This window comes from Varroa destructor, unplaced genomic scaffold (genome assembly GCF_002443255.2).
Source record: "Varroa destructor unplaced genomic scaffold, Vdes_3.0 BEIS01000006.1, whole genome shotgun sequence".
Taxonomy (NCBI): domain Eukaryota; kingdom Metazoa; phylum Arthropoda; class Arachnida; order Mesostigmata; family Varroidae; genus Varroa; species Varroa destructor.
This window is the reverse complement of record NW_019211459.1, coordinates 9,484,908-9,499,639: the sequence shown is the minus strand read 5'-3', so window position 1 is coordinate 9,499,639 and position 14,732 is coordinate 9,484,908. Positions and strand designations below refer to the sequence as shown.

Below are 14,732 nucleotides of genomic sequence, written 5' to 3'. Positions count from 1 at the left end.
AATCTGTGCTATCTATTTTAGATTAGCAATCAGAAGGTGGCGGACCGACCTACAGCTTGGTCATGCCTAAAACGTACACAATAGCAATTCGGCCTAGCGCTCATTGCAGCTTTCGGTCAATGAGAGGCTAACGATGATGCACACTTTTGCCGGTGGGCCGTTGTCGACCACAGCCGGTCTGTGTCTCTGCTGTAGTGCATTCGATCGAACTACGATGTAGTAAACGACGCAGTGGCATTTCTCGTCGTCTTGTCATGCAGGCAGATAGCGTTTGTGCACGAGCTGATTTTAGCCCGGTATAGTGCTATAACAGCACGAAACGAAGCATCGGGTCGCTGGTTTGGCTGATCTCGACAACTGGCAGTCTCATACCGTCTTGCTGTGGGCGCACCGCGCTAAACACGACGACGCTAACTGCCTTCAGAACGTGTTCTGTAGATTCCAGCGGCGAGGGCGGGAGTAGCTGCCTGTACATTCGAAAGAAAAAGCGGACGTACTCGGTGAGTTTGAGAAATCTCGAGAGTATATACGTATATATAATGCACTGATATATAATTGCCTTCGAGTAGAAAATATATGACAAAAACATGTGGACAATTACGGCTTGCCAAAAATTGGCCAGATGACCGGCGATGGGAGAATCTTGATCAACATATCAATGGTACATTTTTTACTATAAAAAATTGTCTAATTGTGAATGCAAGTGGTCTTTTTTTGAAAATGAAGTTTCATACTTCATTTTCAAAAAAGTGAAAAGAAGTGATTGGCTTGCCCTGCTAAATCGATTCACAAAAAAGGACCAGCTGTCATTTAAGGAAAGCTACGAAAATACGTTCAAATTTTATACACAAAATAAAAATCTCTGAATACTTCCTTTACACATTAATTTTTATGCATATAAAATGCCAATATATATTTTTACCATTAGTACTACTATTATAATTCTTAGTGTAACTAGTAATGTGAAAAGATCACAAAAATACTCCAAAGCATTTGCCCCAGTGAGTCAACTGTTGCAACCCTATGAATTGCCGCTCATACGGACTCTGTTTTCTATATATTATCTTCGCATACGACATGCAGCGGGCGCCCACACGTACCTTTTACATTGTATAACTCCATACTATTATAGTAGTCATTAGGAGATCCTTAAACCAGCTACTGGAACCAATCGCGACACGTAGCAGCTGCCAAACCCCTCTATTTTCTCGCTAAAGGAAAGAAAGAATGATGATCGTTACGCCTGCTCCATGCTTTCTTCATGAGGCTTCATAGACGCCAGATGGAGATGAAGGAGCGATAGCACTTATCTTTTCGGGGCCGGCCAACTCAGGAGGACGACGACAGCAGCAATGGCAAATATGGTCAGGACATCTTCGAGCGGCCCAACACGCCGCACCCTGGACCAGGACCAGGAAAGTCTCCTGCCGAGGTGTAAGGGTAGTGGTAGGTGCGAATATATATATAGATGTGCCACTTCCAGCATTAACAACAGTAACAGTAGCAGGTATGACGGGTGCAAAAGAGGCCAAGAGGAGGAAGATGGTTCTCATCGTTGTTGCTGTGGGAGTGGGGGGCGAGGAGCGAAGGCATCGTCCTGGTGTCAAAAGGAGCGAAGTGTTACCGTCTAGGTTGGGTCCGCACGCCTGCTAACCCACTGCTCACTATAAGCTGCTGTATGACTCTTATTCTGCCTTGTCTGTGCTGCACGCTCACCTTCGCCTGCCTTGGCAGTGCCCCAGGGATGATGGGCTTGGTGATGAGGCCATCAGACGACCCTCCGATCTCTCCTCCTCCTTCTGTCCGGAGTAGTGGAAGGGTGCTCTTCCCTTATGGTTCTTTTCGCCTTTGGCTTTAGCTGCCCCCTGCTCCTTTCATCTCTTTTTCTCATCGGAACGCGGTGAGAAATAAGAGGCGATGGTAAAGGGTCATTGTCTTAGCAGACTCTCGCTGCTACTAGGTGCTAGCTCTCTTCTTAACCCTTCGTTGCGGAGAACCGTAGAGAAATGACGCTGCTGCCGCGCCACTGAATGGTCCTTATCGGTGGTCGCTTACTCGGCTGGCGGCGATGAGGAGAATGGACGAACGATGCTGCTGCGGCTGCTGTTGCATAGGCTGAGGAGAAGCTGATACGACCGCCACGGACACTATCTATCGCCCATGCTTATTTTGCCGGTAGTCAGTCATTGGTCGTCGCTTGGGCCGAAGCTGCTACTGTCCGAAACGCCACGAAGATCCCAAGATCACACACAATCACCAGCAGCAGCGCGGCGGCTGCAACATCATCTACTTGCGCACTTGAATAATATACGAGGCGATATGAACGAACTAATAACCATATTTCAATATGCTCTTCTCCTATACTCCGGCCGCTAAAAGGTGGTCCGTCTTCGTTCCTTTCCCTGTCCCTTTTCCAACCGCTCTATCTTGTCCCTGTGTCGTTTGCCCTTGCCGTCTTCTCGCTTTTACGTTGCTGGCATCATCATACTCTTCTATTAGCGACCATGTTTGCCTCTACGGTACGATCAAACGGAAAAGCGTGCTAAAATCTTTGTGTTATGTGACAGCTAGTATCCTACTACTGATCAAATTTTTCGCACTACATGTCTCATGCCTATCTTTGTAGTAACATTGAGACGTCTGTTACCGTAGCGGACACCATTCTTCGCGATTCTCTATTCTTGGCCTTTGTCAGCAACCTTCTCGTTTTTGTTTCTTACTTTTCTCCCTCTTCTTAGATACCCTCCGCCCCCACCGCCCGGCCCTCGTTTTCTGATACGCTTAATATTTATGTCATTTCCGGGCGTCGGTGATATCCCCACAGGGGCGGCCGTAGAAGCAGCGGCCATATCAAATATATCGGCTCGCTCCTCGATCGTCAAATACAACGACTCCTTCTTCGTCGGCGCCACCTCGTTCCTTCATAGCCGGCCTCTGGGTTCTGCCGACCTGTACCCTGGGCCAAAGTTACGGCCCACCTACGACATATAGTTCAAGAAGCCTTTTTACCGTATAACTTAAACGGCGGTCCGGGCGAGAAAGAAAGCAAAGTCGTGAGAGAGAGAGATTGCTGAGGGCGAAGTCATATAGAGTGAGGTCGATGGCTTGAGTTTATCGTTGAGATAGCGGTAACCTAACTGCGGTGCACAAAGATGTCGTTTTTAATGGGGTGTGCTCCTAGCGATTTTCGATCGTTTTAAAGGCTGTATAAGATGTACACAAATGGGCGACAGTGTTGTGAAATCCGGAAAATAACTTAGTGTTACCGGAAAATTATTACTAATCTGCTAACAAAATAAAGATACGTTGTGCATAATTCAGCAGGAGACAAATTAGAGACACTGATTTTTTATTCATGGCAACATGGTGTTGAACGAAAAACAAGGGGGTGTTGCAACTGAATTAATCCTAGCATCCAAAAGTACAATACGGTACAATTTACAGTATTCCTATTTGCAAAAGGAATGGGTAAGACTAAGTCCTAATTTTTCGAAGCTCTGCTACGTTGTAATAGTGCGATCGATCAATGTCTAATTGAGTAGACCCGATAAGCATTTATAGTACTAATGCTCATAGCTGATGATCCGTCAATGTGTACGCAATGCGATCAATAGACTAGTATATTCTATCACCTCAGATGTACGTCGTGCATACGACCTAAACACGGTCGATGCACGTGTATATAAATCCAATATACAAACCATGAACTCGTAATATTGTCAAAGTGCACACTTCACCAGCAACTGAGTGGCCACTCTATATTTCAACCCATAACGAAAACAAGTTCAATGTGGTTGAACCACGATCCCTTCATCAGTTCTCTTGGGATAGAAGATTCAGCTCAGCTGGACAAAGGCAGCTAAGAATGCCAGACGGTAAAGGAAGCGACTCAGCTGATCAAACCGGAAACTCGGGTCGGTCACTGCGTAGCTGTGGATGCTGTGCGCTCTGGACGGTTGAACAGAACGGAAAGACGATGAGAGGTGGACGACGGGGGGGCGGGCGGGGGGTCATCGGAAAAGACAGATATAGAAAGAAAACGAAGCGAAGTGATGCGCAGGCGGGTCAAGTGTCGCTCGCATTTGTGAAAAACTCACAAAGATTGGACATTGAAAAATTGCAAGCAGCCGAGTGGGCCGCTTCTCTTGAGAGTCAAATTGCGCGTAGATGCTTGTACGTTGGCCAATGCTGAGCAAGCATTGGCAATCGACTTCGTCATTGTATCCGGACGAGGCAGACCAATCCCGTTCCGGCGGTCTTCGGTGTGTGCTCGCCACTTGGCAAATGCTGCAGTACGACGGGGCAACTCCGCTGTGCGATACGATACGTCTAGGAGCTGCAAGGCACAAAAGAGAATAAGGCTCTCCAAAAAGTTCTCACAATGTTTCTCGCTGTGTGGGCTTCCAGGGGCGCTTAGTCAGGGACAGAGCGAGTTGCAGAGGAACAACGGTGACCCGTGCAACGAAAGTGTGCCGCCATCGCCCCAACGTGATGACATTGTTGTCACCAAGTGGCACGAGGTCATAAGTCATCCGCCGCGATATCATTCTCATGGAGATGACGACCGAACCGGTGCTGGTTTACAAAAGCGCAGGCACAAAGACAGCCGTCGAGAGCAAGTCGTCACCGACGGCATGGCGAAACACAGGCCGTACCGATGGTCAGAATTAGCTGATTGGGGTTCGAATGGGTCGAGATCACTGTGTGAGAGGAGGACAAGATTAGGCGCTATTCGTAACTCTCAGTAAGGAGTTACGTTTATCGCGTAGTGACGTGGGGAAATGGCAAAGGCATGCGTTGAAAGATATTAGCGCAAGCCTGCAACCAACAATCCTGCAGAGAAAGGGGTGATTTGGGTGACTATTAGATCTATTCAGATTGGACGTCATTTCTATAACAGGGCGAACAACCAGTCTATCGCTTGGTGACGTATGCCACTTTGAACTGTACCGCTTTTCTGTGCTATAGCCACTGTGCAAGGTTTAAGTTAGATGTTTTTGAAGTATTGCTTCGGTACAGCCGTGACGGAAGTGGTTCGAATAAATATAAACTTCTGGTGAAGGTACAAGACTTCTAAACGTCTGGGTCTTTCCCGTTTGTTATCAAAATGTTGCTCTCTCCAAAGATGTCTGTGCATGTTCAAACTAAATGCTAAGTTGTCGATTCGCTGCTAGAATTAAACATTGTAAAATTAATCTGATCTTCTTTTTTTCTTCATCAAATTTGCCTTTTATTTACATATGTTTACATATATTTATACTTATTATATGCGCTGATAAACTTATCTGTATTTATTATCGACTACCGTTACGAGTAACCGTTGGATCCCATTGGCTTTTCGCCTAAAGCTTTTGAATATTTGGGGATTGTTGTAATAATTGCCAAATATTTTGTGAGATTTCGCGATTTTTATTTTACTAATACAGCCTGTTTAAGAAAACCTATTTCAATCTCTGATGCTTCATTTTGACAATCTCTTACCCATACATACCGATATCGACAACATGCCCGGTATCAATAAGGGCTATTTTACTGACGTTCTAACCTGGTCTAGGTTATCCGACCATAACTTGGTAATTCAAATGGAGCACTACATCAGGCATATGGCATACGCGGTCGCTAGCTTTAATCTTCGAATTGCCTAGGTTTCATAAAAAAAAAACTTTATTGGAGTTTCCGTTGAAAAAAATCACACAGAACAGTTTTGCCTGCAGGCAGACAGCAAAAGTCAACAAGCGCTTAAGACCTTTTATTCCTATTTATTGATATTATTCAGTCGGTGTTTATCTATTTAGTACGCTAAAGCAGCCACGACGCTAGATTTTAGCGAGTAATAGCAGCACCTCCTCCGCCTTCTACTTGTCTTCATATAGGAATCCTTCAGAGATGCGAGTGCCACCTTGGTCGACCGCCTTAACAGAGCCGGTCCGCTAACCGACCCACCAACTAACTACTGGTGCTTAGGCGTTCACAGCTTGTCCACTGAAAAGGTGATGTATATACAGATTCTATTAATAAACGTTGCAAAAGAGAGAAGGAAGGTAGAGACAGAAAAAATGCTGCCATACCAAGTCTCTATGGCGCCTGTCCCATACTACCCCGCCTGCAGCTCAAGAGATCGCCTGACCGGTAGCTGAGCCCGCTGAATCTCACCCCCGGACTGGATGCCACACTGCGATGCCCCCTGCCTTTCCCTTAAACTTCTTGAAACCCGTGTCTACTCCAGAGTGTTCGCTATGCTTCTCGTCGTCTTCGTTGTATTCTAACGCAGCAGCGGGCGGTAGTGGCGTTGTTTTTGTGGCGGCCAGCAAAGACGCACACCGGTAGCTCTGAAATTAATTAAGCACCTAGGCCATCGTACTCACTGTTCGGCAGTCGTCAGAGAGAAACGTCTATGGAACAACTGGGCAGGGGTTAGAAAGACAAGAAAGAAGCAGTGAACGCTAAAGACGCTAAGCGATGAATGGGGAGCGCAACGCTGAAACAGAAGAGGTTTAAGTACGTTGTTTTTACTTGGCTCTTACAACAGCAGCCGAAGAAACGCGTCGCTGTTGGCCAACGGACCCGTTGAGCAAATCAAAATATGTGTGAGCCTCGTAGTGCATGCAGCTAGTGTTCCGGGCAAAAGGGGGCAGAGTCCTACAACGTCGCGTCGTTAAGGCTCGCAGGACTGCCTTCTCCCACCGCAGCCGTCGTAGATTTCATTAACGACAGCTGGGATTTAAAAGACCAGGGCATATGGGTATGGAGGCGGCAGTGGATATTCCAGGAGATCGACGTCGACATGTGAAACTCAGCAAGTGAGCGTAATAGGGGTTGGTGGCACGGGGGTTATGAAAGTTTAAAAAGTCGATAGACGACAGTCAACTACACTTCGGCGGTGGGAAGAAATAATTCCTCAAAGGCAATGGCGGCAACGCTAACACCAGAATCGGTAGCAGCGGAGGTACAGCAGTCAGAGCGGAGTCTCGTTTCGCTAGTTAAGTGCTATGAGATGCAGCGGGTGCGCTTGCTTACAGCAGTAAGCCAAAGTTTCATATAATGACTTCAGGGAATGCACACCCCTCTGTATTGACTATTTGTATCGTTGCATATATATGTGTGTGTAAGATAGAGTTGAACAAGCAAGCAACGAACGTATTGAGATGATAACAGTCGAAAGGAGACGAACTCGGTCTGTCCATGACTTGTCAAAGGCGAGAAGTGCATGGTCTTCTAATTATATGATGCCGTTTCCTAAGTAGGAATACGTACAGTAACCCTGCTATAAGATGTAACTTATGAAACCCTAAAACGACCACTTTTACTACGTGTCGCCTGAAAATTCGTTATAAATTTTGCTGACTAATCTATTGCCGCTCCGATACAGTTGTGCATACCGCTTCAGCTAAAAGGAAAAAGCTCTAGACATCGTGTATCGTTACATACATAGTTGAACAAACCCCCGCTGAATAGACACCCCAGTCTAGCAGTGTTTCGCAGTGCCGGCAATGCAGCAGTTCTATGGAGGACTTTTTTTGTATACTGAGTCGCTGATACCAAAGAGGTGCTGGGGAGGCGATTCTCCTATGGCATTTTGAGACCCAAACACTTATATAGAGATATTTCCGATACAGACTTAGAGAGCTCTTTTTTGGCCACAAATACCGATTCGCAGCGGAGATCGGAGATGGCAGGAAGTGATGTCTAAGGCTGAAGACAAATCGAGTATTAGAGATTTGCTAGGAAAAAAGGGTTTACATTTCGAAACCGTTGGCGATTTGACGAACGAGCATTTATTAAACGAACAGACGGACCTGTTTTCGTCGTTCAGAGCATCAGTAGCAGAAGTCGGACTGTCTGCAGTCGCTGGCATCTCGTTCGGCGTTATTTGCCGGCCATAATACGAGCGAGCTATTAAACATTGTCGAAATGTAGAACATAGGAGATTGCCCTGTCTATTTCTCTAGACCTTTTCAAAGAGCTGTAATGCTTTCGAAGTTAGACGAAACGTTTTTTTGTTTTGTTCTTCGGTTAGATTAATCGGAAATGAAATACTTCTGTTTTCGTAAAGAAAGTACATGACGATCTATCTGCTTCTGCTAAGTAACGATATCAAACGATAGTAGATAAATATAAAATTAACTTATAATGAAATGATGCCGCAGATGAACAATATATACATGTAGCATTAATTTGAAATGGCATGTTGATTTTTGTTGTACTTTGCAGCATTTTTCATTCTCCGCCATTGTAGCTTCATGGCGTCGACCATAAACGGTCAGAGAGAGTTCGAGCCAATTAGCGATCGTCTAAAGGGTTATTATTAAAGAACAAATGCGGCTGCCTATACCGTAGTTTTTCGGTTCAAGATGTCAACTAGTTAGCTAACCATTGGCTTTTTTCCAGATGGCGGCTAATCGACCCGCGCCCATAATATCAGGTTCGCGTTTTTAGTCATCTACAGGGCTTCCGCGAGTGGAAGGGGCAGTTGACAAGGTGACGGGACGCCTCTCGTGAGGCGATACCCATCGAGCACATGCGCAGCGCTCGCAACCGACTTGGCCGTCCACATCTTAAAAATGTTTTTTGCTGATCATTCTCCACTATAATTATATTATTATTAATCGTAACTGCAAGTGGCGCCACGAGAGGCGGGCGGAGACCAGCATCGGATAGTCGTCTGCATGCACAGGCGTCTTAGGGAATCGGTCATCGGAGACAAGCCAGCGGCGGCGGGGGCGGCGGCGGCGGCGGCGGCGGCGGCGACGGCGACGGCAGCACCGATGCAGGCTGATTCCCCATAGTTTTCATCATGAAAATAAACATCGACCAGTCCCAGTGTATGGAATTGCCGTTTCGGAGCCGCCATTCAGTAGCAGTTTGTGTCGCCTTCGCTTGTTGTTTCACTACAGAAAAAGTGCAGTCCAACCCTAAAAACCAGTAACCCCGCTGTCGAAGCTGGCATAGCCGAGGTAAAGGCGACTGAGTGAGAGGACGTTCTACGATGGTCTATGTATAATGCAACATTAACGACAGACCTTTGACTGGATGGAATTAATCCGACGCATGAAGTTGGGTCTAAAGGTAAAGAAGTGTAAAGCTAAGAGATAATGGTATCGTACGACAGGCGCTGGCTGAAATGGAAACCCTTCTTTAGATGTTTTTAATGGTAAAAGTAGTGTTTTTTTAAATTCGCTATGGCTACACGTAATGAAAGTGCCTCCTATGATAATCGTACGATAGGTAAATAGCCGAAACTTATCTCTTGTTGACAAATGAAAAATACCTTGGGATTTGTTTGAAGTTATTAAAACTGTCTAACTTCCAGTTGTTACCCGCAGCATTTGCTTGATATCCTTTTTAGTTATATAAACTTATGACTAATCCATTTGGTGGTTAACACCGTGAATTAAATATCGTTTTCAAACGTATTAGCTATCTTTCTCGACTGTGGCAATTTAAGGCTTTTCGTAGCCGGGCATTTGACTGATTTCAGAATGGGAAACTGTCTAGTGTATTATATAATACATTAAAAAGTTATTTTTTTTTAACCTTTTAAGGCGAATCGAGTTAAAAAATAAAATAAGTTTGTCCTATAATTATTTATTAACCATAATTGTTGTTTTATAGAAAAATGAATGCAACACTTCCTTAAATTAGCCTTGTACTAGAATCGTCACTGGTGTAGCATACAGGTCTACCACGTATGGACTCTAGAGACTAAAAATCGACGCGTCCTTTTCTCTGTAAAAATTTATTTACGGAAATTTTCCTGGAAAATGACTGCATAACGATTGTACCAATATAACTAGAGTGTCGTTTTATATTGAATTTTGCTTATTGCAGGACGTAGCTGAGATCCGCGTTTCACTAGAAAAGGTATCGTTATCACTAGTTGTCATTAGAGTCAACATCATATATAGTGCACTTACCCGCATATGCCTATGGGTTAGCTAGTAGACTTGAAGGTCAGGCCCTGTCGAATCAGCAGCATCAGCCTTACGATGTTATTGCTGGCCTAAGCGGTGAATAGACTCTTCAAGCCAAATTTAGGCCAAAATTACCGCACTCAGTCTACTCACTCACGGCACCTGTCAAGCTGCTCAGGCGACAAGCAAAGCTCACTAGTGAGCACGCCATCCATTGACACAGACCCGAGACACCGCTTAACCTGAGTCCAACGTTGTCCGTCAACTGGTTAGTTTGTCCTGGTACCGGTAACCACTCAAGTATTCTGCCATGTTTTCTCTGACAAAGAATACGCAACGACCGAAGCAGGCGTTTGAAATTTACTGCATCATTACGGATTTAGCTGTCCGGGCATTGGTTATTTTGGAACGGCGTGCAATCCAACTCATCGCCCACGGAGGTGCCGCAGTCGAAAACGCTAGCCTTGCGTATTGCTATTTGGCCCCCTGTCATATCTATCAAACGCGCAGCTTCGCAAAAGCTTTCTAATGGCGAACCTGGATAGCCAGGTGACACCAATTACGAACCGTGAACGCCAAAAGAAACACCACTCACCTGCAGAGTAGTGGAGTTTGAATCGGGTGAAGTGACCTAATGCTGGCCTGCGGGTGTCATTCACTCAGAAAAATTGCCCCGAAGATTGCCTGGTCCTGACGGAATCTGCAACTGGTCATGTGCAAGCCGTTGCGGTGGCATCAGCAGCGGCAACAGAACTGGTCACTGAACGAAGAGATGGATATGGAAATAATGCCGAACGATGATGAATTGACCACTGGCACTTGATGCGGAACTGAATCTGGACGTGTGCAAATAACGTCGAAAGATGACGAACGATGCCAGTGTCTGACCGGATGCTTCAAATTAAAGGCGAGTCTTAACCGATACAAAAATGGCCAGAACAAAAGCCTTCTTTAATGGGTTACGATGTCATTTTCTTCAATGGGCTGAACGGATGCTTGGATAAGTATAAGCATGCAGCTAAGCAGTGATCCTTACTTCATGTTCTCGCGGAGCTTAGGGAGGGATACAAATAGGGACAGGAGAGGATTAGAGAAGCCAAGAATAAAAAAGGCTCATATTCCGAAGGCCCAAACTAAAATTCCATATTTCTTTTGCTGTATTTATAGAATTACCATAGCTTTATGTCAACAGCCTAAGGAGTTGTTTCACGTCAGGTATCGATATGGTCTCCTTCTTTTCTTCTGATAGTATTGCCAAGACGGCCGATTTATTTAGGATATGGTTATATTTCATCCAAAATTTCTCGTTGTTCTTACGTTTCAACAATTTTCAAAGCTAAATGGATTACTGCCAAAATAACATCCGACTTTCTAATAATAGTAATCGGATTTCCTATTTTTTTTTGTTCGTAAATCCTGTAGCTGAACAATTGCTTAGGAGCAATGCTACCTGGTTCACGGTATCTATCGATTAAACATATAAGGGCTCAGTTGGACCTGTGTATCTATGCCCCTCCTAACTTTTTTGCACTAAGGTCATCAGAGTTTCTCAGCAGACGATTTGAGCGCTTGTGTGCCGGCCGGTCAGTCCACTAACTACACGTCCTATCAGTTTTTAACTGGTCCTATTAACGTCACCCATGAATATGTTGGCATCGTTTATGAAGCATTTGCTAGGCAAAAGTCTTTTAGTTAACTTTCGATTTACAGCCTTTACATAGCATCGAGGTCGGTCGTCGACTCCGGGCTCATCTGGTACAACGAATTTGCTAAGGAGTCGAACGCCGATTAAAACCGAGCGGCAAAGTATTTTTAGTACTTGATACTCTCATATCGAAACTAGAATACGAAAAGCTACCATGCGCAAGAGCTGTAGAAAAGATATATCAAATACCCAGGTGATCAAAAAAATTATGAGCATGACCCATCATGCAATTCTTCAAACCCAATTCGTTCTGGATTCTAAATGCAACGAGCCCCATTTCGAGATACGCAAATATCTGGTTGTAATAAAAAAAAAATCGATTCTTTTCCTTCAAATCTATCAACGGCAATTAAGTTGTTGTTGCTTTTTGTATTTTTATGGGTTTGGGGTTAAAGCTGTCAGCAGGGGGCGCATCGCAGTTCAAACGCGGTTGTCAATCTCTATTAAATAGCAATGCCTCAGGCGATAAAATATAGGCGAAAGTGAAGGTTGACTTGGACCGAACGCTTGTTCAATGGTCAGTCGTCGCTCTGTAGTCACAGACTGCATGCTGTTGCGATGATGGTCAGTGAAAGCTGGATATCTGCCACCTAGATCCTGTTACTTCTGTAATTGTCATCCTCCTAAAATAGCTTATTTACCAGGACTCAACAATTGCTAGATACGTTTCGAAGAATCGTCTATTATGCAAGGCACTGTTCGTTTCTGTTTCTAAACAAATACGCTTTACAATGATATCTTGATTTTATTTTTGCTTGCTACTACTTTTGCGGCGTGCGTAGTTTCCCCGCTGTCAATGTATTTCCACCAACGATAACCGTTATCCGTTTCTAAATACAACACATAATTAGGACAAAAAAAAACTGTTTCGTCAAACCGTTTCCATTAGGACGCTGCTGATGCCATCACCATCAACAATGTTCTTTACTTGAAAAGTACAAAAACTTCCAGCTCTGATAAATTTGATTTTCTTTTTATACTGGCTCGTCTCATCGCAAGTTCAGCATTGTCGATCTGTTGGCAGCCCTGTCACCGGGCAAGTGACTAATGCTATGTCTAGCACTATGGTGTATAGGGCTTCACTCTCGGCCTGTGTCAATGGACGCTGTGTTTATGCCTGTGCTCTAAATGCGTTTGCTACAATAGCTTCATTTTATCGGTCTGCTTTGTTTTATCTCTCAGAGTCGTTTGACGGTCGTTTTGCGATCTGATCTCTTTATTCTTCTAGACATCTATGCGGCTCGTATTAACCTTTCCAATTTGTCTGACTATCCGTGGCAGCGACCCGGAAGCTTGACCAATTGGCGCTGCGGTCACTTTATAGCCCCTGTTGGTTTGTGTGGACCCTGCCACGCCAGCGGACAGTGTTGTTGGTACCGTCCGCGTCACTCACATCCACTATGGCTACACATGTTTTTATCTATAGCAAGTACCTTCACGAGCTAAGCTTGTTGTCGCGCCACTTGTTGCTCTTTTGCGGTAGCGAACAGTCGCGGAGGATGAAAAGAGCTATCGAAGGAAAACGAGAAGGGAAAGGAACTGCGAAAAGGGTGAGAGTAGCGAGGAAAGTGGCGAGAATGAAGCAGAAAGGGAGAACTAGCATCAGACCGAGATGACAAGGAGGAATCGTCGCCACCAACAGCAGCAGCAGCAGCAGCAGCAGTAACGGTGACAGCAATCAAAGCAGGGTCGTTGAGGCTAACTCGTTGTCAGTATAGTCTAGACTATTAATAGTGCTACTACCAGAGGGAACGATGTTTGTGTCGGTGAAGGCTGCACAAAGCAAGCTAGTCTTTGCTCTCCAACACGCAGCTCGAGCTATCGCCTACGTTCTTAAGCCTTTGAATGAAAGGTCAAGCCCAGAGAGTAGATCACTTCGTTCGCGTCACCAGCGCCGAATAGTGGACAACCAGCTGATCAGCGATGACACTATCAAGTAATATTTAAACAGCGTTTTTGAGACTTTCAAATATACTAGCGCGTTATATAGATGCTGTAGGGGAAAGAAGACTCCTCATACTTACTGGACCATCTTCTTGCTGTCAGCATTCGTATATAGCAGTACAAAGAACGAGTGATGCTGAGCGTATGGAATAGCGCTAATCGATAGCTAAAGCGACAACCAATAGGTGAATTTACCGGTTGCGCGGCGGCAATCGAGCCGTAGGCTAAACGGCGGACACGATCGATGTCACAGAAAATAGAGAATGCTTCTGACGACCGTGCCTACAGTCGTTCTACACTCCATCATCGGCTACCCAGTTCCAGGAAAACGGCAGCACTATTCTCCATATAAAAGTAGCATTTAGAAAACATAGAGACGGCCAGCTCCCTATGTGGAGACAGCATGAACGGCATGGACTTGCGGGCGGGCAACCCCATTGACGAGATTGAGAGGCAGCGTGAAAAAGTGGGAAAGGGTAAATGATGAGGTGAGAGTGCGATATATGTCTATACATATCTATACGAGAGGGAGATGCTTCTCTCGCCGTCGGCGCGGTCGTTCCTGCTCGTGAGAACACGCATAGACACGTACCTATGTGCTCAGATCGACGACGTGAGCACAACAACAACATGAAGGGAAGACCACGAGGCGGTAGCAGAAACACCATTATCAACACAGCTTTGTGACATCGACACAGACATATCTTTAAGAAAAGCAATTGTCAACGATCGCTACGTCTGCGTCAATGGCAGGTCGGGTAGCACCATCTAGAGCTTCTGGCGCCGTTCTCAACGCATTCTCTAGCATTCAATCTAATTCTTCGGGGCGGCAGGGTTTGTTTCGATGGCTTTGTAAGCGCAGATTTGGATCGGGGTGACGATCGCATTGCCGCCGCGATGTTGGGCTGGGATAGAAAGGTAGGCACTTACCGATACAGGGTTCTTGTCGACAAGTGGTTGCTATCGGACTGTGGCCGCTGTCGTTGATTCGCAAGAAGTAAACACCCGTATGCGCGGAGGGTCTGCCAAGCGGGTTGTTCAATCGGCACATAGGAAATTGCTGAATAGTCTACAGAGGCACTGGGCGACTGGAGGATAATAGTGAGCTGAGCTGAGCTGGCAAGACTTCGTCGTAATGCACGAAACTTATTATAATAAAATGTTGATAGGAT

At 45.3% G+C, this 14,732-nt stretch overlaps 2 long non-coding RNA genes across 3 annotated transcripts in view; one reads left to right on the top strand and one right to left on the bottom strand.

Moving 5' to 3' along the window:
- LOC147754834 (uncharacterized) overlaps window positions 1-9,966 on the top strand; it is a 75,697-nt gene extending 65,731 nt beyond the window's left edge. Inside the window, exons 1-3 of one of the 2 annotated variants that reach the window (XR_015316262.1) lie at window positions 171-500; window positions 8,389-9,066; window positions 9,829-9,966. This is a non-coding gene — a long non-coding RNA (uncharacterized LOC147754834). Of the gene's footprint in view, window positions 1-170; window positions 501-8,388; window positions 9,067-9,828 lie in introns of those variants that run through there. The other variant, XR_015316261.1, reaches the window with a different exon arrangement.
- LOC147754833 (uncharacterized) lies at window positions 5,276-10,622 on the bottom strand. The gene is made up of 3 exons (XR_015316263.1): window positions 10,507-10,622; window positions 9,915-10,230; window positions 5,276-5,982 (listed from the first exon to the last, which is right to left on the bottom strand). It is a non-coding gene; the product is annotated as an uncharacterized LOC147754833 (long non-coding RNA).
- Window positions 10,623-14,732: the final 4,110 nt, after the last annotated feature.